The following is a 26,863-nucleotide window of genomic DNA, read 5'->3' on the forward strand; positions in this document are numbered from 1 at the left end:
TCTTGCAATTTGATGTGAACTTCCATAGAAACCGAGCAGAGCCAGGACGGAGCACCCTGGGCTTTTCTGGTCTTGCTGAGATGGAAAACTTGATGGGGTGTGGGAAGGCTTGTCTGGTCTCTGTGCATCTTATTTTTTTGAGGCATTGGAATGGAACCAGGGCTTTGCACCTGCCAGGTGATGCTCTTCCCCTGAACCATGTCTCCGCCCTCCTCCTTCACACGCATGTCTGGCTGTAGGCTGGGCCCAAGTCCACCACACCTTTTAGAAGTTTTTCTGTAGCCGGGCGCCGTGGCACACACCTGCGATCCTGGCGGCTCAGGAGACTGAGGCAGGAGGATCACAAGTTCAAAGCCAGCCTCAGTGACTTAGGGAGGACTTCAACAAGTTGATGAGACCCTGTCTTAAAATAAAATAGAAAAAAAGGGGTGGATGTGGCTCAGTGGTTAAGCACCTGGTTCAGTCCCTGGTACCAAAAAAAAAAAAAAAAAAAACAAAACCAAAAAAACAAAAACAAAATTTCTCTGTACCCTCTAGAGTGTACTCTCTGAGTGGAGGTTGTTTCCTGTTTTATTGCCTCTGTACTTGTTGCTATGTTATGTCGCTACATAATACATGTTTTTTCCCACCGGTAGCAGAGACCCATTCCCTCCCGTCTGTGATGGATCCAGTCATCCGAGTTAGCTGCATTTCTCAGCTCTGGGTCACCTGTGCTGTGTGTCCTCCCCTGGATTCAGCAGAATCATCAGATGGGCATGGGGAAGGAGCTGAGCTTGACAGGGGACCTGGTCCATCAGGGTCCCTCCCATTTGCAGCACCTCAGGCCACCCACCCATGCACCGCCCCTTTATCTTGCTCTTGAGGGTTCACCTAGTGATTTTCCTACACATGCTTCTGTGGGAAGCCCCAGCTAGAAAACGGCCCCCGGGAAAACAGGCCACCAGAAAGGTTAGCAAATGGTGAATTTAAACTGTCACCTAAGGGGACTTGGGATGTCAGCCCCAAATAAAATATTCATCTTATGAAGAAAAACGGTGGCGCTTCCCTAATGTATTAGGATAACATATTGGCCTCTTAGCGGTGGCTTGTTGATCTGCGGTTCAAATGTGTATGCACACTTTGTCTTAGGAGAAAACCTTCATGGTTAAAAAAAATTCAGGTTTGCGGAGCTGGGGTTGTGGCTCAGTGGTGGAGCGCTTGCCCACCATGTTGTGAGGCACTGGGTTCGATTCTCAGCACCACATATAAATAAATGAACAAAATAGAGGCCCATTAAAAAAAAAAAAAGGAATCTCTTTAAAAAAAAATTCAGGTTTGTTTCTTAGTTTAAAGCTTGGTGAACTGCAAAATAAAGCATAGCTCACCCGGCACCAGAGTGGGTGGGTGATTGTATCCTGTCGGGGATGTGGGGGCCGGGACTCAGTCCTGAAGGTACCTGCATATAAACAGACCCCCCCGCCAAGGCAGAGAAGGGGCTCAGACTCCTGGGGCTGTTGGAGGGAAATGCAGCGACCAGCAGCCTCTCCGGACAGGGTGCAAACTCCTAGATCCTTGCAGTTTTATTGGTAGGTTGTGCTATGTCCCTATTGATAGCATCATTTTTTTGGCAAAGCTGTGTTTTGGCAATTGCCGTGATGTAATGCAAATAAACCATTCGAAAAGTCAACATGGAACAGAAAACAAGTGAGGGCAGCATCCGGCCTTGATTCAGAGTCGCTGAAGCTGCACGGTTTGCAACGGGTCCCTCTGACCCATTTATTGTTTGTGGATGAAATAAACATTTTTTTTTTTCCCCTCAATTTATTTTCCAAGTAGCTACTACACTTTCATGACTAAATGAGTCTAATGACTTAATAAGTGGAATAGTTAAGCATTTCTTTGGCTGGGCTTGGGATGGGAAGGATACCATGAAAAAAAACACTGTCAATGTGGTGTGGTGTCAAGAAAGTTCCTCAACTCCTGGCATAGATTCAAGGATATGTATAATGAAAAAGCAAACGTAGCCATGGTCGTTTAGAAAAGGTAGGTAAACCGAATGCAGAAAATAAAAACTGTCCTCGTTGCAGGCACCCAGAGATAGCTACACCTCATGTACATATAAAAATGTAGATTAAAAGCATGCACAGACAGCCCCTGACTTGGGATGTTTCTAGTTAACGCTTTATGATAGACTGAAAGATGCACTCAGCCGAAAACAGAGGTGGAATTTTGAATTCTGGTCTTTCCAGGCTGGTGACATGAGGTCAGGTTCTTCGATGCTGATCAGTTTCCAGGTGGTCCTGAGGGCCACCCAATACCCTGCTTGGCGGGGGGTGGGGCTGTGAGGTTCACTGGGTCCTTTGTGATATTTTCAGCGTATAGAGGGTTACCAGGATGGACCCCATGATAAGTTGAAGGCATCCTTGTTCCTATATCTGTGCATTTGCTGCAGGTAGCAGAAGTTAAAACCAACTAATTGGAAAAAAAAAAAAAGGCATTTGTTTTACGACCCCAGGGGACCCCAGACATGGAAAGGAGCCGGGATCTAGGAAGACTTCTCCCTTCTGCTTCCGCTGATCCTTTCTTCTTCATCCTGCCAAAGTTGCTTTGTGCTTTAGATTAGAACCTGGTTATGGTGGGAAATGGGATCTCCCTGGGGTTCGTTTCCTGAGGCCATCTCTCTTGTCTCCCCAAGCGCAATGCCCCAGCTTCAGCTCCCAACCTCTGCCCGTTGCCCGGGCTGTGTTAGCCTTGCATTGAGGCGGCCTCTGCCACCTCCCTCGCAGGGGCTCTGGACTTGTCCTCTGGAGGGTGGGCAGAGGGTGAGGGACACCCCTTGCAGAAGGAAGAAGGCAGGCGTGTGGTCAGTGCTGGCTCCTCCTGCAGGAGAGAAAGGTAGCCTGAACCTTTATCTACTGAACCTGCTGTCCCTCCCACACCTCTGCGGAAACCACATGAGTTCATTAATAGCCTTTCTGCTGGAGGCTGGAAGTCCAAGGCGAAGGTGCTGGCAGGGGCGTCCCTCCCAGCCGTGAGGGAGGCTGCTCCGGGCCCTTCTCCTGGTCCTCCGGGTTAGTGGGCCCTCTGGGTTGCTGCTTGGCCTCCATCTTCATGTGCCATGTGTTCTGTGTCCCCCGCTCCCATTTATAAGGACATGGGTCATGCTGGGCCTGGGCCCTGTTTCAGCATAACCTCAGCTCTTCCAGCATGTCAACCGTGACTTAACCAGGTGAGGCCACTGTCTGACCCACCTTCTCTTCTTGCTGTCTTTCTGTGGCTGGGTTCAGGAAGATACAATGTGTGAGCTGTTCATGGAGTGTCTCAGAGCAGCCTGCAAACCCATGGGCACAGGAGAGAGGCCTTGTTGGGGTCCCCCTTGCCTTTGGTGGGCCCAGTCCAGCTGGAGACCATCTGCCCTCCCTATACATATCAGACGCCGGTGTGCAGCAGGTGGACCCAGGTCATGATTCTTCATGGTTCTTTTCATGATTGACAGGCTGGCACTGGCCCAGGGATTTGGATTATGGGTGCAGTCACAGAGCTGTCTGGTCCACCTGGTATGTCCAAGTCACTCTGTATCAGTTGCTGGTAACCCTCCTAGCCCGTCAGGGGGTAGCCTGTGGCATTAATGTCTTGGGGACAAGGATGCCCAGAATTAGCAAAGTTACTGCTGTGGCTTAAGGTCACCTTAAGGTGACCTTCATGAGGGAGAGAGCCTTCCTGAGTCCACACCCTGCTTTCTTTCTGTCCTTTTGGCTTACTAAGCACCCCAATCTCCTAATTGCTCTTATAAAACACCATCACAGGAAAAGGAGTCGGGTGGTATTTCCTGTCTTCGGATCTGTTTCTCTTTTTTACAGAGTAGTGTTTACCCTGAAAAATAGGAATATTGTAAAAAAGTGACTCTCTCCAGATTGGATGTGCCAGCCTGGACAGATGAGCCCGGGACCCTGCCTGTGCGTTGGGCCACTGCCGACCCAGCAGTGTTTGGTGCCTCCCTGGGAGCTCATGCCAGGTGCAGGGTTTGCTTGCCATTGCTGGTGTGTGGTGTCGGGGATGTTTGTGGGTGGCTGTTTTTTTATTTTGGTTTTGCTATCTGCCCCTTGTAGTAGTAACTCTGGCATCATTCCTTGCTGCTCAGATGTTCTGTGGCTTTCAAGAAAAGAGATTTGAAATCGTACCAAGTCAGAGGGCTTTGTAAAAAGTTTCGTGCCTTAAAGCCGAGCCTGAGTGGCTTCGGGCCACTGGTGATGTGTTCATGTCTCAGGGCCTTTGCACATGCCGTTCCCCTGGCGAGAAGTGGGGATGTGAACTCTGAAGCCAACAGGGGCAAGCGCACAGCCTCACCCTGTTTTTATGGGAGAAACATTAGCTTCTTGTGGCCAGATCTCCTCTCTTGTGTCTTCCAAAGAAATCAGAAAACTCAAATGAAAAAATGTTTCATCTTGATTATGATGTGTTGGAAATTGAAGAAAAACAAAGCCCATCTGGCCTGGCCCAAGCCAAACAGAGGTTTGGACCACCTTTGGCTCTCGGGTCATCGACTTGTGGTTGGAAGCCTAGAAGAAGCCCCTTGCTGCCTTCTGTCACCTTCTCCTTGTTTTAGATGACATACTCAAGTGGCCTTCCCAGGTACTGGCTGCATCCCTCAGGAGTCTGGCTCTCCAGTGTCCTATCCAGCTTCTTTGTGTCTTTCGATAGTCTCTGTACTTCTCTGTCCTCGTGGGGCTGTGGCTCCTTCCAGCCCTGCCTGAATGATGGCCGAGGGGACGTCAGGTGGGCGCTGGAGGAGAAGGGCCCTGCTTCTCACCTGGTGCGCTGCTCTGTCTCATTTGCATCCACGCTGCCTGGCGTGGGTGCAGGAGTCAGGTCATCCCTTTGTTCTCAGATGGCAACTGTCATTGTTGATTATGCCTTGTGACTTTACCTGAGTTGCTTTAGAGAAAAAAAAATAATGAATGTCAGAGACATTTCAATTGACTTGTCAATGTCACCCTGTTTTGGCTCCCAGAGACTGGGTGGGGGCAGGAGACGGCAGGCTTCTGAGACACGGTGTGCTCAGCTTCTGGGGTGTGCTGGACTTGCTCCTTCCTTGGTGGGGACATTTTTGATCTGTAGCCATGCTCCCCCCCGGGGGCGGGGGCAGTCTCCTGCTGATAGTTTTACAGCGACGGCGAGAGTGTTTTGTTGCTGTTGCTGGAAAAGGTTGGGGAAAGGCCCCTTCTATCCTTAAAGACACCCCCAAACCTGGTAACCCCAGTGACACATGGGGACGATTTCTGATGAGCCGCCAAGGGGTTCTCATTGGAGATCCTCGTGCAGGGATTCCTGGGCTGGAGCTGGGCCTTCCCTCCTCCTGGCCACGAGCGCCTTCTGAGGGGTCAGCCAGTCCCATGCTGGGAAGCCGGGCTACACATATGCTAAGGGACGAATCTATGTTTTTAAAACACGCCAGCTCCTTTCCGTCATGCGAAAGGAATGTAAAATGATCTATTTTTCAAAAAGGTGTAGAAATTGATGAGGCAAACAGAAGTCTGCAAGTGGTTCATTTACAGGTTAGGAGAGAGAATGTTTTGTGGTTCAGACGCCCCCCATAAGATGCAGGAATGCCCGAGGTACCAGGAGGAGTGTGGAGGTCACTGGCACCCTTGTGTGTGTGTGTGTGTGTGTTCTTGTGCCTGCGTTTTCCTTCATTTCTATCTTTGCTTTTTTTTTTTTTCTATAGAAATTTCTCTAATTTTAATGCTAAATGAAAAGACAGTTCAGTCACTTTCTTGGCTGTTGGAAAACCATGTTCTGACGATGTTTTGTTGTGTGCTGGTCCCATTGAGCACAGTCCCTTCGAGGACAGCGTTGCCCTCCGCAGGGCCTGGGCGGCGCATCTTTGCGAAAGCTGTCTGGACCCTGGAGAGGGCAGACTGTCTGCATGTACCCCAGTGGAGCTGGTCAGCTCCTTTCCAGAAACCTGGTAGCAGATAAGCATCTCGTAATTTAAAGTACTTATTCCACAATGCGATGGGGAGGGTTGGGGCTGCTGTGCCTGACACATCCTGAAGCCCGTCTTATTTTATTTTTTTAAGCCAGAGTAGAATTGAGTTCCAGTGTTAAGATCTCTTGCTTGGAACCAGCCATGCTCTAGGAACCAGACTGGGTAACTGGGGAGGAGGATGAGCCGGCAGGGAAGGGGGGTTTCTTATGGAAGGTGCTCCGGTTTCCCAGGAGTTCATGTGGTTAGGAGGCCAGGTGCTTCCATCCAGGATGGGAGGAGACAAGATGCTGGAGGCACTGGATCTGTGGCATGAGGCCTCCAATGTGGCCTCTGGAAGTCACAGGACCCGTCTGGGATGCCCTACTCTTGCTAAGGCTCTTCATGAACAAAGTTGCCCTTGTGTGCTTCCCTCAACCCTCTGAGCAGGTGACAGAGCTGTGTACTTGTCCTTCTTAGGTGGCTTCCTTCACATGGGCAGACACTTTTCCTGCTCTCTCTTTTCCTTGTGTCCCCGGATGCTTCGTATGGAGTCTGGCATTTACAGAAGTTCATTAAGTGTAGAGTTGCTCAGAAGGTCACAGGGAATTGGAAGGTGCAGATCTTAGGTCTTGCTAGCTGCTATAACAAATAGACCCACGATGTTAAATGGTTCACACCTGTGGGTGCTTCTTTCCTGGCCGGTCAGGCCTCTCTTCCAAGCACAGGTTCAGGCTCCCCTTGTCCTCCTGTGTCATTTGTCATCTTCTGCCTGGGAGTCTTAAGCACCAGAATGGGAGAAAACCAACGATGGTCACATAAGCAACGTTTCCCGAGCTTGTCTTGGAAGTCCTGTGTATCAGTTCTCTCAAGAGGTGAAACATGTTCAGTGAGGGGCACTGAGGCCAGAAATCATCTGTGACTTTCTGTCATGGAGCTAGACTCTAATTGCCTAGAGGGCAGGGATGGTTCTTCTACACTGTTATCTCCAGTGGCATTCTTACACTGCTAAGCAAATAACAAGAGTGGGAATGTGTTTTTGGTTGACATTGAGCTTGAGTTTTCCCATCTGTAGAAGAATTCTGTTTCCCTAACAAGGGTAGAAATTTGGAGCAGGGAAGTCTTCTTATTGCCGGTGATCTGATGAGATCATCTTGTCCAGCTGGCTGTTTCTATTCATTAATTAAGTGTCGTCTTCAAGAGACCCGTGTGCTCAGATGAAACCAGGGGGAAGAGGAAGACTGAAAATGCCCAGCCAGTTCTCTCTGGTTCCCCCAAGCCATCAGGCCCAGGAAGAGAAGCAGAAAGCTCTCCCAGTGGTCATTACTCGAATATTCCCTCTGCCCTTGTAAACAGTGAATTGGAAGACTCAGGTACAGTCCAGCACTCCTGGTGCTCTTGGAGAGCAAATACCTACAGTCGCGTACCAGAGGAGGGGAGCAGGGAGGACAAAGCGGTCCTCTACGCAGGGGGCAGGGGATGTGGACCCTTCACCTAAGCATTCTTTTCTTTGCAGTGACCCCGCAAGTGTGTTCTCCCCACCTCACAGCAGAATGCAGTGTAGCCCAGGGTAACCCTGGAAGGGAACCGCAGCCTGACCAGGCAGGGCTTGCAGGGACTGCTCTGGGACTTCTCAGATGGACACTAGGCCCGAGTGGGGGAGCGGTGACAGCAAAGCTCCATGCTTTGGAATGGAATGGGGGCCATTCTCTGGATGAAAATCTTGATCTGATTGGCTGAGTTGCTCTAGCAGTGGTAAAATAAACACCTTTGTACTGACAATTATCCCCAAGGACTCTCCTGACGTGGCTGCGGTGGTGTGGGCTAGCACCGGATGATACAATCCCTGTTGCTGGTTTAGCTGCCAAACCTGAGGACCCCCGGCCAAGGCGGGACAAGTGCATCTCGCCTTGTTACTTATTGGACTCACGTCACCTGTGACTACGCAGCATTTCTGTCATTTGAAAAGCATTTGTTTATCGCCTTCATTTGGAGGCGGTGAGCTGCGTGACTTTGAACTTGCGGCTGTGTGGTGATTGCAGTCTGTGTTTTTCATAGCCGTGTCTGGGCTTCTCTGCTTTTGGTAGATCACCTTCAGGTTAGTTTGATATTTTTAGCAAAATGGGACATGATATCTGGATTCTCTTTTCTGACCACTGAAAGCTTTGCAGTAAACCATGGAATATTTTCTCTGGGCCATCCAGGGTGACTAGCTTTATTTCCAGACTGGGAAGCTGAATTTTTCTCCTATCTACGAAATGATATGCGATATACATCAATGCATATCAATGCAGGTATTTTAAAACTTGTAGTGAGCTCGGGGCCTGCTGGGGGTTTGCTAGGTGCCTCCTGCATTATGTGTGGATGAATGATAAAGGGGTGCCCAGGAGGGTATGTCCTTTCTGGTTAATTTCATTTTCTAGGAAATAACAGGGGCAATATATTTTAGGAGTAAGATTAGGAGACAAAGCTCATTTTTCTTTTCAGTAATTTCACACTTATACAAAAGTTGCAAAATGATACCAGGATTTCCCGGTATCTTTTTGCCAGTGCTCACATTTGACTCTGTCATCCTCTCAGGTATAAGCACATGTGTGCACATATGTAGGTTTGCACATCATTTTGCTCAAGTCTTTTAAGAGTAACTTTGAGGGCTGGGGATGTGGCTTAGGTGGTAGTGTGCTCGTCTGGCATGTGTGAGGCACCGGGTTTGATCCTTAGCACCACGTAAAAATAAAATAAAGATATTGTGTCCACCTAAAACTGAAAAATAATAATAAAAAAGAATAACTTTGAATCCTTAAGCACTTTCACCCGAAAATACTCATACATTCATTTATTTTGTTACAAGGCGTCTGGGTGCATAACCACAATACTGTGGTCAAATCAGAGGCTTTGACAGGGATACCAGACTGCTGTCTAATTTTCCCCATGTCCCAGTGAAGTCTTTAGAGTTGTTGTTTTCCCTAGGGTCTGGTTCAGGACCACACAGTACATTGATTTGCCATGTAAATACTTTTATAAGTTTGAACATTTCATTTAACCAAATCTACGACGCGGTCTCCAATGAATTACATGGGCCATGCTTCTAGTCCACTCTTGGCTCCAGACAAAATAATTTAAAGATCAGAGTCAGAGAGCATTCTAACCCCACTTTCCTTCCTTAAAAAGATGTTTGTTTTGTTTTATTTTTACAACTTTCTCCTAGTCACCTGTCCCTGGGACCCACTCCCTCAACCACAGAAATGTTTTCCCTTGTGTTGAGCTAGGTCAGGTGAGCTCCGCGAGCGCGCTCTTCCCAGGTCACGTAGGCTCTGTGAGCGTGCTCTTCCCAGGAGGGTGAGCTCCGTGGGCTGCTTGGCCCAAGACAGGTGAGCTCTGTGAGTGCGCTCGTCCCTGGGTGACTTTGGGTGGCACAGCACAGCAGTCTCCCTTTCCTCATGTTCTGGTCCTCCTCCCTCCCTGGACCCCTCTCATTTTACAGTGGGGCTCTGCAGTAACGTTAGATTGGCTCTGGCAGAGGCATTTTGATGACCCCTGTCTCTGATCATTACAGTCACTAATAAAAGCTTGGAAACGACTCACCCTGCAAGTGTGGTTCCAATGGCTTGCGCGAGCTCAGCTGTATAAATATGCAGGGGTTTTTTTGCTGTGTAAATTTTGATCAAAGAGAAATGCCTTCTACCATTTGGTTGAATGTTTCTTTTAAATTTAATCACGCCTGAATGTAAAACAACACGCAGAAATAAAATGGTATTGGAAACTGAGCTTAAAATTCAGAAAGAACAGGGATGCCGCACGGTTGTGGAAGCAGGGGCTTCTGCAGAGCGCTTTGGTTGGTGGGGTGCAGGAGATCTGGGATAGAGGACGTGGCCAGGAGCGCCCTGGGCCTGTGTTCACCCTGAGACAGGCCGCAGCCCCGCTGAGACCCAAGGAGGGTCTGGAATGCCTGCGGGGGCTGAGGAGAGGGGTGCTTTGTGGGCCCATGTGCAAACTAAATTTCTTGAGTTTACCACTTGAAAACAGCATCGTTGTCCAAATGTGGCCGAATGAAAAGTTCAATTTCTAGGAAAGAAGCAATACATTTTCCATTTTCCTCTTGGGGTCGCCCGCTGTGGGCCTAATTAATCTTAATAACAGTTTTCTAACCACTTGACCTGTGTGTTTCCATCATAGGGCTGGTATCTCCTGTGGAGGCAGAGACGGGTGTTGGGAGAGGGGTGCGTCTGTCTGGGTGGCCGTCACAGAACACTAGGGGATCATGGAGTGTGGGTCTCAGGGGGCTGGGGGTCCAAGGTCAAGGGCCAGCAGGTTGGTCAGGGGATCTGGTCTCTGCTGTAGTATGGCACTTATAAGGCCGTGTCTTCCAGAGGGGAGGAGCATAAGACAGGGACAGAAAGGACCCGCTTCCTCCCTCAAGCCCTTTTACAGGCCCTAATCCCACTCAGGAGAGCAGCCCTCCTGCCTTAATCCCTGCTTAAAAGACCATATTTAATACAACCCCATTGCCAGTACCTGCAGTCGGGAGGGCACTTTCCTGACACAGCCCAGCACTTATCTGGTCCCCGGCTGGAGGGGTGTGGGGGAGAGGGGATGCTGCACTTTACCGTCCACCCGGCGGGCAGAAGGGTCCAGCTGTTCACTTGGGTCTCCGTTGTGGACCCCTTTGCCCACTGCCCAGTGTAGACACACCTGTGCTTCCTCTTTGGGGAGAGACCCCTTCAGAACCTCCACGCCTCTGGGCTGGAATTAGCCAGTCAGATAGTCCCCACTCTGCAGAGGTTGGCCTGGTGCCATCGTGTCCCTACGCTGTTCCAGGCACACAGCATAAACCAGTGAAGAAAACGGACTGAGACCCTGGCCCGCGGGGGCTCATCTCTGGGAAGAGAGGAAGAATGGAGACAGATGGGAGAAGGAGGGTCCCTGGTGTGCTGGGTGGTTGTGTGCAGAGGAGAACACCAGGACGTGGGCTGGCCGGGACTCAGAGGGTCAGTGCTCAAGGGACTGTTTCCTCGCCTCTTTAAATAAGGTCCTGTTTGAGCAAAGACTCGCAGGAACATTCCAGGCAGGGGCAGTTACTGCGAAGGCCCTCTGGAGGGAGGCGTGTCCTGGGTCACTGGGGGTAGTCAGGAGGCCACTGTGGCTGTACTGGCATCAGAGACGCTCTGGGAGCCTAGGGCTCTGGCAGAGAACTCCCTGCACCTTGACGCCATTGGAGGCCTTGAGCTGATTTAGATTTTAACAGAATCCCCCCTGCTGCTCTCTGAGATAGATCAGGACAGGGCAGGGGGTCAGGACCTGCCAGGGAGCTTGTGTGGGCCCCCAGGGGAGGGGTGATGGCTGCATGGCCAGGAATTGGGAGGAAGGGGACTCCTGGTTATGATTTAGACCTTGTTTATGGGTGCATTCTACCCATGTCCTGAGGAAATAGAAGAGACCTTTAGAGACAGATAGGAGGCGAGGTTGTTCAAGGATGATGGGTCCAAGTGGGCTCAGGGGCTGATGGGGCCTGGACTGTGTCCCTAGGGCTGTGGGTGGAGTCCTCTTAGGGTAATCCCACGTCCTAGGCATGCCTGAGGTTCACACATGTCCCAGAGGACAGGCTGTGGAGGCGGGAGAGGCCCAGGCCTGGAGTTAGGAAAGAGAGTGGCTGGCCGGGAGCCCCAGGAGTTGATTGGCCTTTGCTTGTGGCCTGAATGGGGGTGACTACTAGCGCCCAGCTGACCTGTTGGCTGTTAAGGGACTCTGTGAGTGGGCTGTGGGGCTTGGCCTTGCCCCACATCAGCTCCTGGCTCTGGATGCTAGTTCCATGCGTCCTCAGGAATCCCGAGACTCTCAGATGGCTGGAGAGCAGCACCTGCCTAGGTGGAGAGCATCTCTCCTGCCCTTGGCCCATGGAGGCATGGGACTCTTGGTCCAGGGCCATTGCTGTCTTGGGTAGTGCCCTGCTGCTGCTTCTAGAAGCATTTAAAAGTGGACCGACACTCCTGGATCTTCTGTGTCTCCGTCCATGTTTTAATGTGCAGGGAAGGTTGAATCGCCTTTGGGAGGGGGAGGGCGGCTATTGCTTTTCTCTCTTAAATACGAGCTTCTTGATGGCATCCCAGGGGTGAGTGGGATGCTGCAGTAGACAGAGATGCGAGGGCAGCAGCCAGCACTTGAAGCAGGACGGGGGATTCCCCATAGGCTAGCGTGTCCTCCGCTCTGCTTTGGGTGGGCAGCCCTTCTGGGGTTTCACCTTGTTGGAGGTTGGGTCTCTTCTTGGATTTTCTGGACTGTGCTTCCTGTTCCAAGCCAAGAAGAGAGATCATTTTAGGGCAGCCTATGGGCCTCTATTTCACCTCGGAGGCACCACTGGGAGGCAATGTAGCCCAGGTTGAACCAGGTGCCTCTCCTGGCTTCTTAGCCGCTGTGTGACTTGAGCTGGCGACTGAATCTCTCTGAGCCACAGTTTCCTTGTTTGAAAAAGATAACGGGCTCACAGCCGAGCATTCTCGTAAGGAGCCACCTGAGAAATCGCATGCCAACGTCCGAGCATTGGGTCTGGCACCTAGCAAACTGCCGAGGACCTGGCTGCTATTGTCATTGTCACCCTGAACTGGTACCCCAGCTCCTCCTGAGCCTTTAGGACAGTCTTATGGAGGTTGATGAGCCCGTTGGAGGGTCATGTGTTTATATCTCTCTGTACATGCATGGCTTTGAAATCAACACGTGGATATTTGCCCATTTACATTTCTTTAAAAATCTGGAAGAATCAAAGTCATTGAACCATGGTGAAACTGTTCTTCAAAAAAAATATTGCTGTCCATGATCATCACATGGGCCATCAAGACGGAGAATCAAGTTCAGGGGAAGCCAGAAGGGAAACCAGGAGTCCACCCGGAGCCCCCAGGAGAAGACCAGGCTATACCTGGGTGTCCATGAATATTGGCTGTCGTACATGTTAGGGGGGCGGGCGTGGGCCGGGCTGTTTGGGGTCGGAGTAAATATCTTTTGGTGAATGCTGTGACTTGTAGACTTGTCATCAGAGTAGCTTATCAGCAGTTTCTCAGCGTCTGGCCCTGCTCATGGAGCGCCCCCGTGGAGGAAATCCAGCCCCCAGTGAGGGCTTTGCAGTCGAATTCCACACACATGAATTATGACAAGCCAGCCTGGCTGCGCTGTGGTTTGTTGTGTCTGGTCTGGTTCCTACTTTTCAAGTCACAGTTGCATTTGGTCATTTGAAGCTTATTTTCACAGTCTGGCCAAGCCAGCAGGGTCCCGGGGCTCTGCAGGGGACATAAACCGCCAGCCTTTAAGTTGGAGGGCTGAGCAGATAAGCTTTGCCGGCCTTCCTTGCATCATGCGAGAGAACTTATGGGCTTATTTAACATACACCATTCGACTTAATTTAGATATTTAATGGAAAGAGAAGCCTTTTATTATCACCGAAGGAAAGAACTGCCAAACATTGGAAGGCTCGGTTGAAATATTATAACGGATGCGCAGAGTGCAAATAGATTTCACTGCCTTACATAATGGGCTGTTTTAATAATAGTTGTTTCTTTAAATTTAGCACATGGCTCTCAGACATTTGCACTTTGTAAATTATATGCTGTGGTTCCAGAAACTCCATTTTTAAAAAAATTTGGTTTAATGAAGTACGTACTGATTTTTTTTTTTTTTCAAATGACCTTCAGCTTTGATTGAGGAGCCCACATTGGGGTGTTCACTGCTAGGCACCGGCACTTTCCATCCCGTCCTTTTACAACCATGTATGAGCAGGGGCTGGGCCTGCTGACCTCATTGTCCACAGCGTTGTTGAACGTGTCACTCGGTAGGCACTGTCCTCTCAGTGGATCTGTGGCCCAGGGAGGGTGTCCCCTGCACTTGGCATTGGGAGGAGCCCTCTGTGGCACCTGTGTGCTTCCAACTTCCAGAGGAGCTGGTGCCTGTGGCCACAGCCCAGGGCCCACTGAGTGTCCTCTTGGTCTGGACGACAGGAGCATTTTTTTGTTTCATTGTGGTCCCCTCCCAGGAAGTTGTGCTGGGGCTTCAAGCCCCAGCATTGCAGGAGGCCACTGTGTATGGAGACAGGGTGTTTCAAGTGGTCAAGGTAGCGATAGGGTGGAGGCTAATCCAGTGTGGCTGGTGCTTTTCAGGAAGAGACAAGAGCACATGGGGATCCAGGGAGAAGACACCAGCTACCAGCCAAGAAGAAGGCGCTGAGGAATCCAGCCCCGCCTACACCCTGATCTTGGACTTCCAGGCTGCAGAACTGAGAGAGCAGCTTTCTGTCCTCGCAGCCCACGGGTCGGTGGCACTTTGCTCTGGCAGCCCGAACAGCCTTGCTTGGGAGCATATTGGTCTGCACAGGGTGTGTCTTTGGAAAGGTCTGCTCCCTAGTACAGCACAGGGCTGACCTAGTACAGCACAGGCGGGACCCCTGCACTGGGGGAGATGCCTGCAGAGCTCCGGGAGACCCGTGTGCAGGGCGGAGGGGTGTTAGCAGATGCCGGGATAATGCTCAAGAGTGACCTGAGTTGCCACCTCACCCTGGGCTGTGGGTGTGACTAAGGGTCTCAAGTACATTCTCTGTAGGAGCTCACTATGAGCTAGGAGGGCTTGTCCTCTGTCACGTGTGACTGAGGAGAGAGGAGATCCACAAGGTAAAGTGGATCTTGAATGGCGTTTTGGAGCCAGCCCAGAGTAGGAGCTGAGGATCAAGGCCGGGCGCCACTGCCCCAGACCTGCGTAGACAGTTGCTCTGGCTGTTCTGGGAGATGAGGGGCACGGAGGCTGCAGATGTTGGAACACACGGTCTTAGGACCACGAGTCGGTCCCTTCTCCAGAGACAGGCTATGAAAGGTGTTCAGTACGGGGAAGATGTCACTAGCAACATAACAGACACAGGTTCTGCCAGAGCATGCCGTACACCCACACCTGCCCCCCAGCTCATCCCCTCAGCAGCCCTGAGCAGCCGCCCCAGGTCCGCTAACCACTGAGCCCTGCCTTCCCCTGGAGCCTGCCCAGCACCTGCATCTGCCCCAGGCACAGTGGGCACTGGTGTTTGGGCTTTTAAAACAAAACAAGTTTTCCCTTTTCCCTCTAACTACTAAAGTGATTTAGGATAAATGAAAAACATTTAAAAACCAAAGCAAAGCAAAAATAGGTATCTTTAGTCTTATCCCCTAGAAAGAACTGCTGCTGCCGTCTGTCTGTCTGCCTTTCTTTGTTTTTTTTTCCCCCTTTTTCCCCCTCCCTGGGAAAATGTACATAGCAGAGCTGAGAATATACTGATACCTTTAGGAGGGGCACCTTTGTTTGGAAAAGAGCAAGGCTTTGGCATAGACTTGGATTTTAATTCGAGCGTCCTCCTGCAGGCTGGGTGATTTTGGACAAGCTATTTTTCAGTGACTATTTTCTGTCTTTAAAACGGGGATCCTAGCACTGACTCCACTGGGTTTTGCAATAGCCCAGTACATGTAATGTGCTCGCCTGTAGCAGCTGGCACAGTAACTACTCAACCACAACTTTAAAAAGCATCGATTTTTGTCACACATTCTTGTTACTTAGCAACATGTCTTTCAACAAACGTTTGGTAACCAAGTGTGATTTTGGGATCACCCTTCCATGTCCTTGTTTATTTTTACAACTTTTTTTTTGATGGCTGCATAGTATTTCAAGTATTTGGCTTTTAGAGGACGTTTATTTTTTTCTCAGATTTTATGTGCCTTAGATAATGCTGTGGTGTATTTCTTTGTAACCATTTAGCTACATTTACCCCCAGTGATCACTATGTCATGAGGGTGCATCCATTTCAGAGGGGTGAATGAGAATTCAAGGCTTTCTGTCCCCAGATGCTTTACGAAACTACCCCTCAGAGAAGTCCCCTTTTTTTTCTTTGGGAAATTTTGCTATCATTTTTTCTCTTGATGGGCACAAAAGAACACTAGGACATGTTTACGTTCTTTGGGGTCACTGACCCATATCTGGGACCCTGAAAACCAGCAACGGCTTTCAGACCTGAGAAAGGAGGGAGCTGTCTGTGTGGTCCACAGACCCGAGCAGCTCTTGGGCATGCAGTCGGTCCTGTGGCCAGGTACTGTGCACCTGAGCTGCTGTGACCTCAGTTTACATCAGGGACCCTGAGGCCCACCGAGGCCCAAGGTACCTTGGCCTGGGTGTGGCACAGCCAGAATCTGATCCCTGCTCTATGCCAAGGCTGGCAGAGCCCCCAGGAGAGAGTGCAGGTGGGGTGTGCTTGCTGGAGGGGCTGGTTCCTGCCTCTGGAACTTGCAGCAGCTATTGTCTGTAGAACTCATGTGGCAATTAATTATGTGCTCTTGTGACAGGGCTCTCATTGCGGGCTTGTTGCGGGCTTGAAAAGTGCCTGCAATCATGTGTCATTTAATGTCATGTGCTGAGTGGACTGGGCCTGGTACCCCCTTCCCTGTCCCCAGACGATACCTGAGTAAGAGGACTGAGGCTCTGGAAGGCTGGCCTCCTTCTCTGGAAGGCTCTCCTCCTCCTTCTGGAAGGTTCCTGAAAGGTGGGAGTCAGAAGCCCATCCTTCCCCTGTGCGTTTGTCTGCGGTGCTGGGGTTGGAAGCTGGGGCCTCTTGGTGCTGGGCGAGTGGTCTGCCATGGGGCCACACCCCAACCTGATAACTTCACCCCTTAGATTCTGGTCAGGAGACTTGGTGGAGGGGAAGGGGCAGGAGAGGAAGAGGGGACAGTGCCCATGGTCATTAATTGGAGGCATGGGAGAACCAGGAGGCGTCTGAGAGGACTAGGGAGCATCCTTGCTGTGTGGCTGGAGGGGAGGGGCAGGGGTGCCTGTCTGCCTCCTTATTCCCTCTGGGGTCCCCCTTCTCAGAGGAGAGGTCCCCTGGCACCTGCCCACAGCATGCTCAGGAAGGCTCTGTGCTTTCCTGGTTCCTAGGATGTGGCCAGATTCAAGCAAGGAGCTGAGGGCTTGGGCCTGTCGTGGGGACATCACTGAGCCCCAGATGGAATTGTGACCCTTGTCTTCCCACCTGGGCCCGGCCTCCATTCCCTGTCCACTAGACAGTAGTGTTCAGCGCCGGGCAGAAGAGGGAAGATGTCACTAGCAATGTAACAGGAGCTGTGATCTCAGAGACACGTGGCTGGGCCACTTCATCACCTCGCCAACCTCAGTTTCCCCATCTGTAAGATGGTGGATGGACTGCACCGCTGTCGTGAGGCTCAGGAGGAGGCTGCAGGGTCACCGTGCAGTCAGAGGACAGGCGTGCCATGCAGGAAGGACGCCATGCATGTTGCCCGCCTTCTCTGTTGAGCACCAGGTGAAACCCAGGGGCCCGTCTGGCTTCTTCCAGCAGACGATCCCCCCTTTGAAGTCCTTGCCACTCTTCCCTAGTCATAAGGCCCTGCTTGCGGCACCCTGGGCCCTGGGACACCTCCAGCCTGCACTCTCTCATCCCCTGGAATGTGTCCCCCCCCCCCCCCCCCCCCCCGCTGTTCTGGAAAGCACATGTAGCCATGGGACATCCTACACCCTGGCCTAGTCCTTTTCTGATCTGCCGACTGTTGTGCTTTTTGGGTTTGAGAATCGTCTGGAAGCTCTTCTGCAGTCCTCTCACCAGTCATGTACTTTTTGGATTTAAAGAGAGAGGAGAAATGACTCTTGAGTGAGTGGCAGGTCAGGGGAGCGTGGCTGGCTGAGCGTCCCTTTCCCTGTGAGTCACCTGTCTGTCCACACCACGAAAGGCTCCATAGGCTTGGTGACTCGCCCCTGACCAGTGTCACACCGATTCCGATTTCTTTTCTGCTCCTTTGAAGTTGTGGGAGTGTGGGTTCCATGGGGGGCTAGTCTGAGTCCCTCTGGGTATTGTCCCCATTGGCTCCTGTGGCCAGGAATTCTCATCCTACCCCTGAAGAGGGCTTTCCCCCTTGACATGGATTGTTGAGTAAGATGGGGTTCAGTGCCATCCTCCTTGGGCAGGGAAACCCAGGCAGGCTGGGAGGTGCTTCCTGACTGGCGGCCTCCCGGACGCACGACAGCCTGGGAAGAGGAGCGGGTTGGGGGGTCTCTGTGCTCTAGTGCATGCCAGCTCTGCCCTGGTCCCTAGGCAGTGGGTCTGTGCTTCTGATGTCATCTCCTCCCTCAGGACCCCATGTAATGAAATAACCAACCTAGTGACCGAGGATCATGCAATAGTTCAGCAACCTTACCTTTTGTTGTTTTTTTTTTTGGGAGGGGGAAGGGGTACCAGCGATTGAACCCAGGGCCACTCTGCCCCTGAGCCACACCCCCCCTTTTTTTCTAGTTTCTTTAGAGACAGGGTCTTGTTGAGTTGCTTAGCACCTCCCTGTTGCTGAGGCTGGCTTTGAACTTTGTTGGTTTGTTTTTGACCTTAACTCAAGCCTGAGCTTAGAAGGTGATATAGGGATCAGGGGCATTATTTGTTTTAACAAAGAATTTGGCCTCCAATTTAGTTCTGCTTCCTAACTTGTAATTAACTCAGAGGCCTGTGATAAAAGTATCTTTTATTTCTGGTTGGAGCATTGGGACGCAAGAACTCTCTAGAATCAAGACCTGCCCAACTGAGATGGAACTTTGCACTGGGCTCCACAGAGTGATTCTCCTGGTAACTGATGTAGCCCCCCCTCCCCACTTCAGAGTCCTGCATCAGAGCTCCTTGACTTCCTCAGCACCATTTACTTAGTTATTTTTTACTCCTCCTCTGGAATCTTCTTGTTTTTCTCCAGTTCCAGTATGAGAGGGCTTCTCATTTTCTATATTAGGACCACCAGCCCTGATGGTGAAAGTTCCAAAGTCATTACACAAAACAGGTGTCAGTAGACTGGTAATAGATACTGTGTCCAGGTTGGCTTTTTACATTTATTTAGTTTTGAAACATTGTTTCATTTTTCTGGGGTTGTTTTTCCTGTGCTGGTTATGGAACCTTCCCTTTCCCTGGGACTGTGCATTGCAGGAGTTAACCGGACTCCCTCTGATGTGCTGGAGTTAAGTTCCCACAGGAGGTTCCTGCTGGGGAAGGGAGTCCTGGGTGTGATGCTCCTGCCTTTGGTAGGACCCACCACTTGTGCATTTTAGCAGCATCTCCACTGTTCTCACCCCCTCGGGGGTCTGGGTCACCTGCCCCTGGGAATGCGTGGTCTGCTCACCTCTCCAGGGGGAGGTGAAATAATGTTTGTTTACCACAGGCAGTGGAAAATATGTTTTGAATTTAAAAGTGTGAAAAACAAGTGTGTTAGCTATCAAAAAAGCTCTCCCCTCAAAGTAAACATGTTTATTGAGCAAGACTCAAAACAAAACACTGGATGGAGATAAGTCTGTCCAATCAGAACAGAGTAAACATGTTTACCACAGACCTTATAAAGAGCCCAGATGGCACTCTTGCCTGTCCTTTCTGGAGCTGCTGGGGCTCCTCTGGGCCTCAGGGACAGGGCCACCTCCTTCCCTGCCAGCAGGTGGCCCGACACTGCTCTCTGCCAGCCTGGCAGACCCAGCTGCCCCGTGGGGGAGAGGCCTGCCAGTCACTGCAACTGTGAGCTGAAGGTCTAGGTGGAATATTGGAATATGGGGACCCAGGGAATTCTGTGTGGAACCACGTTAGTAGCGACTAGTCACAGATTGGATGGGGACTCTTCCTGGCTCTCGGAAGAACCTCAGGTGAGCATCAGGCATGATGGCCTTCTCTGTCCCCAGATAAGAGACATGCATCATAACCCAGTCCCCGCCTTGTGGCGCTCTCCCAAAGGGACCCAGTGACTCAAACAGGAAGTGAGTGGAAAGGACAAGGCTACTGAGTGCCACCAGGTGGGGTTTCCAGGGTCCCTGGTGCCACAGAGGGAGTCTCAGATGGTGGCGTTCACGATGGCACTGTCAGGAGGAGGCTCCATAGGAAGTACTTGTAGGAGGCGGCTCCTTGAAATTGTTATGGGAGATTTCAGTGGTGGCTTCTTTCTAAGGGACCGTGAGACTCATATTTCAACCATGTGGAGACAGCAGAGACGTGCGCTAAATAAGCCCTTGCTGTGTACAGGCAGGCGTTTTTCCAGTATTCTTACAAGTATAGGGAAACTATAGGTCACAGCCAGTAAGGGGTGAACTATGCCACCCCTAAATAGACAGGAGCCTCCAGGGTGATGGGTCCAATTCCCAGCTCCAAAAGAACAATTATAATAAAATACCCTAGGAGGAGGCAGCAGAGAGCCTATGACATTTACAAGTCCAAGCCACCCAGTAGGGCTGGGGACTGAGTTACCCTGACGTGTGTTACGAGTTTGAGCACCTGTGCCTCACTGTGGACAAGGGCAGGTGACAGGCGCCTACAGGCCAGCCCATTCCTCTCTGTGCCTGAGGGTGGGAGCAGGGACAGGTGTCTTCAAAGGAAAAGACAAGAATCTAGATTGCTCCAGGGTCAGACATGGGGAGGGATTTAGGACTTGAGTCTTGCTCCTCCCTGAAGTGAGGACCTGGTGACAAACCTAAGACTGGCAGGCAGCCCCATATGGAGGACCGGGGAAGGATGTCTGCAGGGACAACCCACCAGCCTCTCTTTCAAGGGGAGTGTTCTGAATATTTTAGTGAAAAAAAGAAATCAACCAGCAAACCAAGAAGATTCTGGATGGGCCTCAGCGAACAAGAAAAAGAAAAATAATGACATAGAAACCATCCTCCTTGGTCCCCACTGATGGAGCGGGTTTACTTAAAAACCTGTTTTTGAGCACACATAGCAGCAAGCCCTCTGGGGAGCTGAAGGCGATCTTGCTAGTGAAAGCTTGGTGAGACAAACAGCTCCTTCCACGGCATCTGACTGGGTCGAGTCAAAGCCACAGATGTTGGGACAGTGACCCACTTGGGTAAACTTGGCGACTGTTCTCACTGGGACTGCAGAACTTGGGCTCTTTTAAAAGAAGCTTATTGAGGCCCGTTTGAGGGGACGTTGTTATTTTAAAAAGAGAGGTCTTGCTCCTCTTCCAGGAGCCGAGCTGATGGAGGTAGATTGGCATTATATTTGCGAGCTGACAACACACACCTTTTTTCTGCAGCTGAGGTGGTTTTTGAACCGGGTTCAGTTGTCAGAAAGTTATTCACTGGGGTTGGTGATGGAGCCCGCTCCACCCACCCCTGTTCCCTTTCTATTTTGGTACCATTTGCAACAAAGGCAACTGAGTTAGTAAATTAGAGAAAGGATTGAAGCTCTCAAAAGCTCCGCTTCCTATCAGATTGTGTAACCGATTAGACAAAGTGGGCCCCGCCGGGGGCACGTGGGAGTGAAGGGAAGTCTCTGTGACCCTGGGAACGGCAGTACCCGTGGGGCTGCCAGATCCTCTGACCAATATGCTTGAGCTGTATTAAAAAATTTGACAGAGATGCACATGTATATTTACACACATGTTCATTTACACATCCACACACGTTTGTTCTGTGTGTGTGTAAGATTGCAGGCTTCGTGTTCTCCAACCAAGAGCAATATGATGTGCAGCACTTTGGATTGGACATTGTATTTGTTTCCTGAAGGAAATGCAAGGCATCTTTCTCCCCTGAACTTGAAGGCAGTAGGAGAGGCCGGGTCCTGAGAGGAGCATGGGGAGAGGTCTGCCTGGGAGGAGCAGTGACTGCTCAGGAGAGTCCCAGTTAACCTGCAATGCCCAGCCAGGAGGGCAGCCAGGGTCATGAGTCCCCCACCTTCTCTGGTCTCCTGAGATGAAAAGTCCCAGTGGTTGAACCCGGGCAGAGGGCAGCCTTGCGGGACTCCCAGCACTCAGGGCATCTGGAGAAGCAAATGGACCCCCCCGCCCTGCTATGTGCTCGAAATAGCTTGGCAGATGTCACTGGCATACTCACACCGGGGAGCCCAGGAGGAATCCAGGTGGAAAAGAAACTCCCAGGGTTTCAGAATGGCTGTGCCAGAAAGCCTCCATAATCCAGAGCGGCCATCCTGGGCCAGGAGCACCCCTGCATCACTGGGTAATGCTGCAAACCGCAGCCCATTCGGCTGAATGAGCGACTGGGGTGGGTGCAGCTACACCAGCTCTGCAAACTCTCCCATGGACTCTGTTCTTCCTCTGGGTGGATAGTGGATGACTCCAGATCCTGTAGGCTTAGCAAATGTCCTTTGGAAAGGCCAAATGTGCTTGGAAAGGCCCCTTCATGTCCACCCAGGCCTTGAAATTCTGCACACGCCCAGCCCTCCCTCTCAGGCTAGGATTTCTTCCATAGAAGTGGATCACATGGGGACCATGGAGGCCTGTGCCCAGTGCATCTCATCCCCTGATCTCAAGTTGTCTTCTCAGCCATGTGGGGAGTTCCAGGGCAGCCACAGATTTGGGGAGGTTTTTTTTTTTTTTTTTTTTTTTTTTTTTTGAAAAATACATGCAAGGGCTGCTTGTGCTGTTGTTTCCCAGTGCCTGGCAGTGTTTGGTAAACAACTTGATTGCTAGGTCCTGGCCTCAGGGAACCACAGCTGCTCTTTGCAGCTCCCTGCTGACTCTGTGCTGAGCCTGGATTGCTTCAGGGAAAATAAACAGGGGAGACAAAACAAGAAAACAGCTCTGTTGTTGTGTGGCTGCCTCTACCTGTTTCCCCAGAGCTGTTTTGCAAGCACAGGCCCTGGGATTTTGGTTCCCTGGCTTTAAAAAAACAAAGCGTCCCCCTGTGGCATCCCAGAAGAGTCTCTCTCTGTGGCTACCCTGCGGCATTTGGAGGAGCCAGAGCACTTGGAAAGCCTAGGAAGGGAGTTAGTGGCCAGGGCCAGGATATATGTATGTATGCATTTTTAAATATGTAAATTGAAAAGGGAAAAAACCTCATTCCTTCTAATGACCCCCAGGATGGTAATCGGGCTTTTCAAATCTGTAGGAAAACAGATTGAATATGGCACAATTAATGTTTCAGCACTTCTCAGCTTTTCTCTGAAATATTTTAATGGGGTTTTAATTTATTGCCTGCTCTTGATGAGCAGGTAGGAGGCTGGGTTACCGCTGACCTCTCTGGGCCGGGTTCTCCTGGGCTGTGCGAGGGGGAGGAGAACAAAGGCTGACTGGTGTTCTCCATCTGCACCTCCCAGGGCCCAGCAGCTCCTCACCCTGGTGCACAGGAGAGGTGCTGTGCTCTTCAGGTCTTCATCACAGTCTCCAGCGGTGTCTGGTGGACATGCAGATTTCTGGAACCTGTTGGGATTCCCTGGACAGTCTGCATTTCAGGCTGGTACCCAGCTGAGCTTTGCAGCCCAGGGCTATGAGCTGAGATAGAAAGTGAATCTGCCAGAGAAGTTGTTATTTTACTTTATTTTTTTGGTACCAGGAATTGAACCCAGTGGTGCTTAATCACTGAGACACATCCCCAGCCCTTTTTTCTTTTTTTTACTTTTTCTGTTTTGAGACAGAGTCTTGTTAAGTTGCTTAAGGCCTTGCTAAATTGCTGAGGCTAGCCTCAAATTGTGATCCTTCTACCTCAGCCTCCCAAGCTGCTGGGATTACACATGTGTGCCACTGCACTATTATTTTGTTTAATTTTTGTTAATGAATCTATCTGCTGTTTGCTTACAAATATCCCCATTGTTCTGGCCCTCCTTTTTTTAATAAGAGAATTGCCTTCTGATTTTTTTTTTTAGGCCTGAAATACAAATACATCTTTTAAGATATTCTTCTAGAGAGTCAACTTCTTTTTGTCGAAAAAACTCTATTTCATCTTCACTTTTTGATAGATGAGATTTCATTTTCATTTTTGAAAGATAGTTTTTCTGGGTATACAATTCCAAGTAGACAGCTTTTGCCTCTGAGCTATGTTCTGTGATAATTTATTTGGATATCTGTCTCTCTTTGGTTGCTGTATTTTTCATTTCTAGAACTCAGAGCAGTTAAGTATTTTGGTTAGTTATAGAACTGTAGGAAGATGGAATTCAGGCCTGTGTCTTTTGGATTCTTAACAAAACACACAAAAACAAAACTAAAATGTTCCACAAACCTCCGTGGCGATTGGCAGTTTATTTTTGGATGTGCCTGGTCCCTGTACTGTTGGAAGTTAAGCAAGACAACGCTGTTGGTCACAGCTTGTGTCTTGGCAGGAAGGCTGCCTCTGCTCGTGTCCGCTGGGAACTCTGGACCCCTGTGGGACATCCCCCTGCCCTCTTCCCCCACTAGCTGTTCTCTCCCAGGCCTTTGGATAGCTGGTTCACTTTGCAGAATGCTTTTCCTACCCAGTCTTCCAGGTCCTTCCAGAACTTGCTCAAGATGATTCTAGAAAGCCCTTATCTGCCTGCATGCCAGCTCCTCTGTGCCTCTGAGTTCTCTAGACTTACAGGACAGGGTTGGGGGAGGAGTGACTGCAGCGGTCAGTGTTTTAGGGGTTGCAAGTTTTGTCTTTTTTTTTTTTTTTGATGTAAACTGTTCAAGAGAGGGAGCTGCCATCTTTGGAAAAAGTTCTGCCATTTCACTAACCTGAAATTTGGTTTGTTGTCCTTGTTTGTAGACTTGGGACCTTGCGGTGCCCCGGGGTGTGTTTCTATGTGTCAGCCATTGGCCAGTGTAGTGCAGAGGCTGCCCCATGCTGGAGAAGCAGGGCTGTCCAGCTCTCCTTCCTCACCTGTCCTGCCACCTTACACCTGGCCCATACCCCGCAATACCCGTTACCTGCCAGGTCACTGCCAGCTGCCTTAGCCTTCCTCGTATGAGAAGGGCCTATTGTCTCTACTGGCCTCCCAAGCCAGAGCTCGCTCGGGGATGTCTGTCTAGCAGGAGATGGGCGCTTGGAATTTTCTCGTTCGCTAGTGAGTGGAGAACATGGGGTTCTTTGGAGAGCAAGCTGTATATGGCCAAACCCCTGAAGCCCTGTGCCTTGGTGCTGTGCTCTGCAGAGCTCATAACTGCTGTCTCTGCTAGGAGTCACAGTGCATGAGGGGCATGAAATGAAATGACTTAGAAAACCCTTCCAACAGTCTCCTGCACCTACTGTGTTTTTTTTTCTCCATAAATGGAAGTTCTATTTTTGGAGGATGATGCAGACATCTATTAATTTTGAATCATTTGTGGACTCAGAGTGTTAGATGGCGTGCCTCCTGGGAGCCAGGCCTTTGTCTGAAGTGTTGGAGTCCAGCGAGGAACAGGACGGAGCTCATAGTCTGAGGGAAAGACAGGACAGTAAGTGAAGAACAAATTCACAGACTATTTAAGAATGGTGGTGCTGGATGGAACCCAGGGCCTCCCCCGTGCTAGATAAGCACGTTCCACGGAGCTGGAACACTCTCAGGAGCTCTCGAGGACACAGATAGGATCATGTAGTTGAGAGTCACTGGGGACAGAGCTTTAAGAGGTAAGCAGGACAGGGCTCTTGAAGTGGCTGAGACCCTGTGATGAGAAGGAGCCCATTGGGTACGGTACAGGCTGGTAGCCTGAGGCAGGAAGGCAGACAGCCACTGTATCTGTACAGCTTATGGTCAGGGATTGAATTGGTGGTTTGAGGTCACATCAGGGAAGCAGAGAGTGACCAGATCATGTAGGGCCTTCTAGGTCACAGAAAGAAGTTGGGATTTTATCCAAAAGGTGGTGGATGCTCTCAGCCCGTGTCTTCTTGCCATGTGACATGGACTCCATAACTTTGGGGGAGCCTCTTTGAGCCTCAGAAGTGCTTCTTGGGTCTCCATCCTGTTTGGGGGCTTGGAGGACAGGGCTTGTCTTTAAGGCTCACAGTGTGGCTTGTGATCAGCAGTAGTAGCATCCCCTGGGTTTTTTTTTTTTTTTTTTTAAAGTGCAGAATCCTTGGGAGGGGTCCAGAATGTGTATTTCAAAAACATCTGCAAGTGATTCTTCTGCTAGGTGAAGTTTGAGAACTGTTGATCTCGAATCCATTTGGACAGGTTTCCACAGGTGTGAGAGCTGTGCTCTCTGGAGTAGAATGGAAGCTTCCCACAAGCATCCAGAGGGTACTGTCCCCCTTGCCATCTCTTCAGCCCTGGGCACTAGTGCCAGAGAGATAATGCCTCTCGGTGCTTGTGCAACTCTCTGCCATGGCCCATCTTTTGTTTATGGTGTAAACCTCTTTTTCATCAGGAAGTTTAAGTGAGAAGCTAATTGTTTACTTAGACTTTCTAACTGCACTGTATCAAGAAAGGCAGAGGTGCATGGGGTGGAAGGGCCTTCGCGCTCGTAATGCCTCGACTTGAGGATGAGAAAGAGGCTCTGAGGTATGAGCATCCACCTGGCCACACACTGGGTGACGTCAGTACTTGGGGTGGAAGTCAGGCCTCCCAGCCTTGAGCCCTGTCTCTTCCACAGTCTATTCTCTCTCAGTGGAAATACCTGCATGCGTTTCCATCCCTGTGGAGTTTGTAACAACTTGTAGACTAAAAGTTTATCTTGGAGGAAAATATTGTGAGGGTTGCCTCTCTTACCAGTATTAGTGTTCATTATTATTTTTAAATAATTTTAGCCGGGCATGGTGGCACACGCCTGTAATCCCAGCAACTCGGGAGGCTGAGATAGGAGGATCAAGAGTTCAAAGCCAGCCTCAGCAAAAGCAAGGCACTAAGCAACTCAGTGAGATGCTGTCTCTAAATAAAATACAGTAGGGCTGGGGATGTGGCTCAGTGGTTGAGTGCCCCGAGTTTAATCCTCGGTACCAAAAATAAATAAAAATAATTGAAAATCATTAGTTTGTAACATTTTCAGTTATTTTTATCTTTTGGGAAAGATCATTAAGAAATGTTGCTTTTATTAATCCAAGTTAACAGCTTATTGTAACCTAAATGCTTGGTAATAGGACAGGATGTAGCTAAAATGCCCAAATATTAACACCATTTGGCACATGGTCCACAGTGGAGACGGGCTCTCTGTGTCTGCGTTGAAGTCATGGTATGTGCATCTTTCAGAAATCGTGGTTCAGGTTCCTGTTGGGCAGCATCACGCTTGAAGTGTTGACACCCCCTTG

General features: G+C 50.2%; 1 protein-coding gene across 4 annotated transcripts in view; it reads left to right on the plus strand.

Annotated features, from left to right (window-relative positions):
* The window catches only part of Foxp1 (forkhead box P1), a 523,563-nt gene that overhangs the window by 51,659 nt on the left and 445,041 nt on the right, over positions 1 to 26,863 (plus strand). The gene's annotated exons all lie outside the window — the stretch shown is intronic.

The sequence above is a fragment of the Callospermophilus lateralis genome, chromosome 20 (genome assembly GCF_048772815.1).
Source record: "Callospermophilus lateralis isolate mCalLat2 chromosome 20, mCalLat2.hap1, whole genome shotgun sequence".
In the NCBI taxonomy this organism is placed as follows: Eukaryota; Metazoa; Chordata; class Mammalia; order Rodentia; family Sciuridae; genus Callospermophilus; species Callospermophilus lateralis.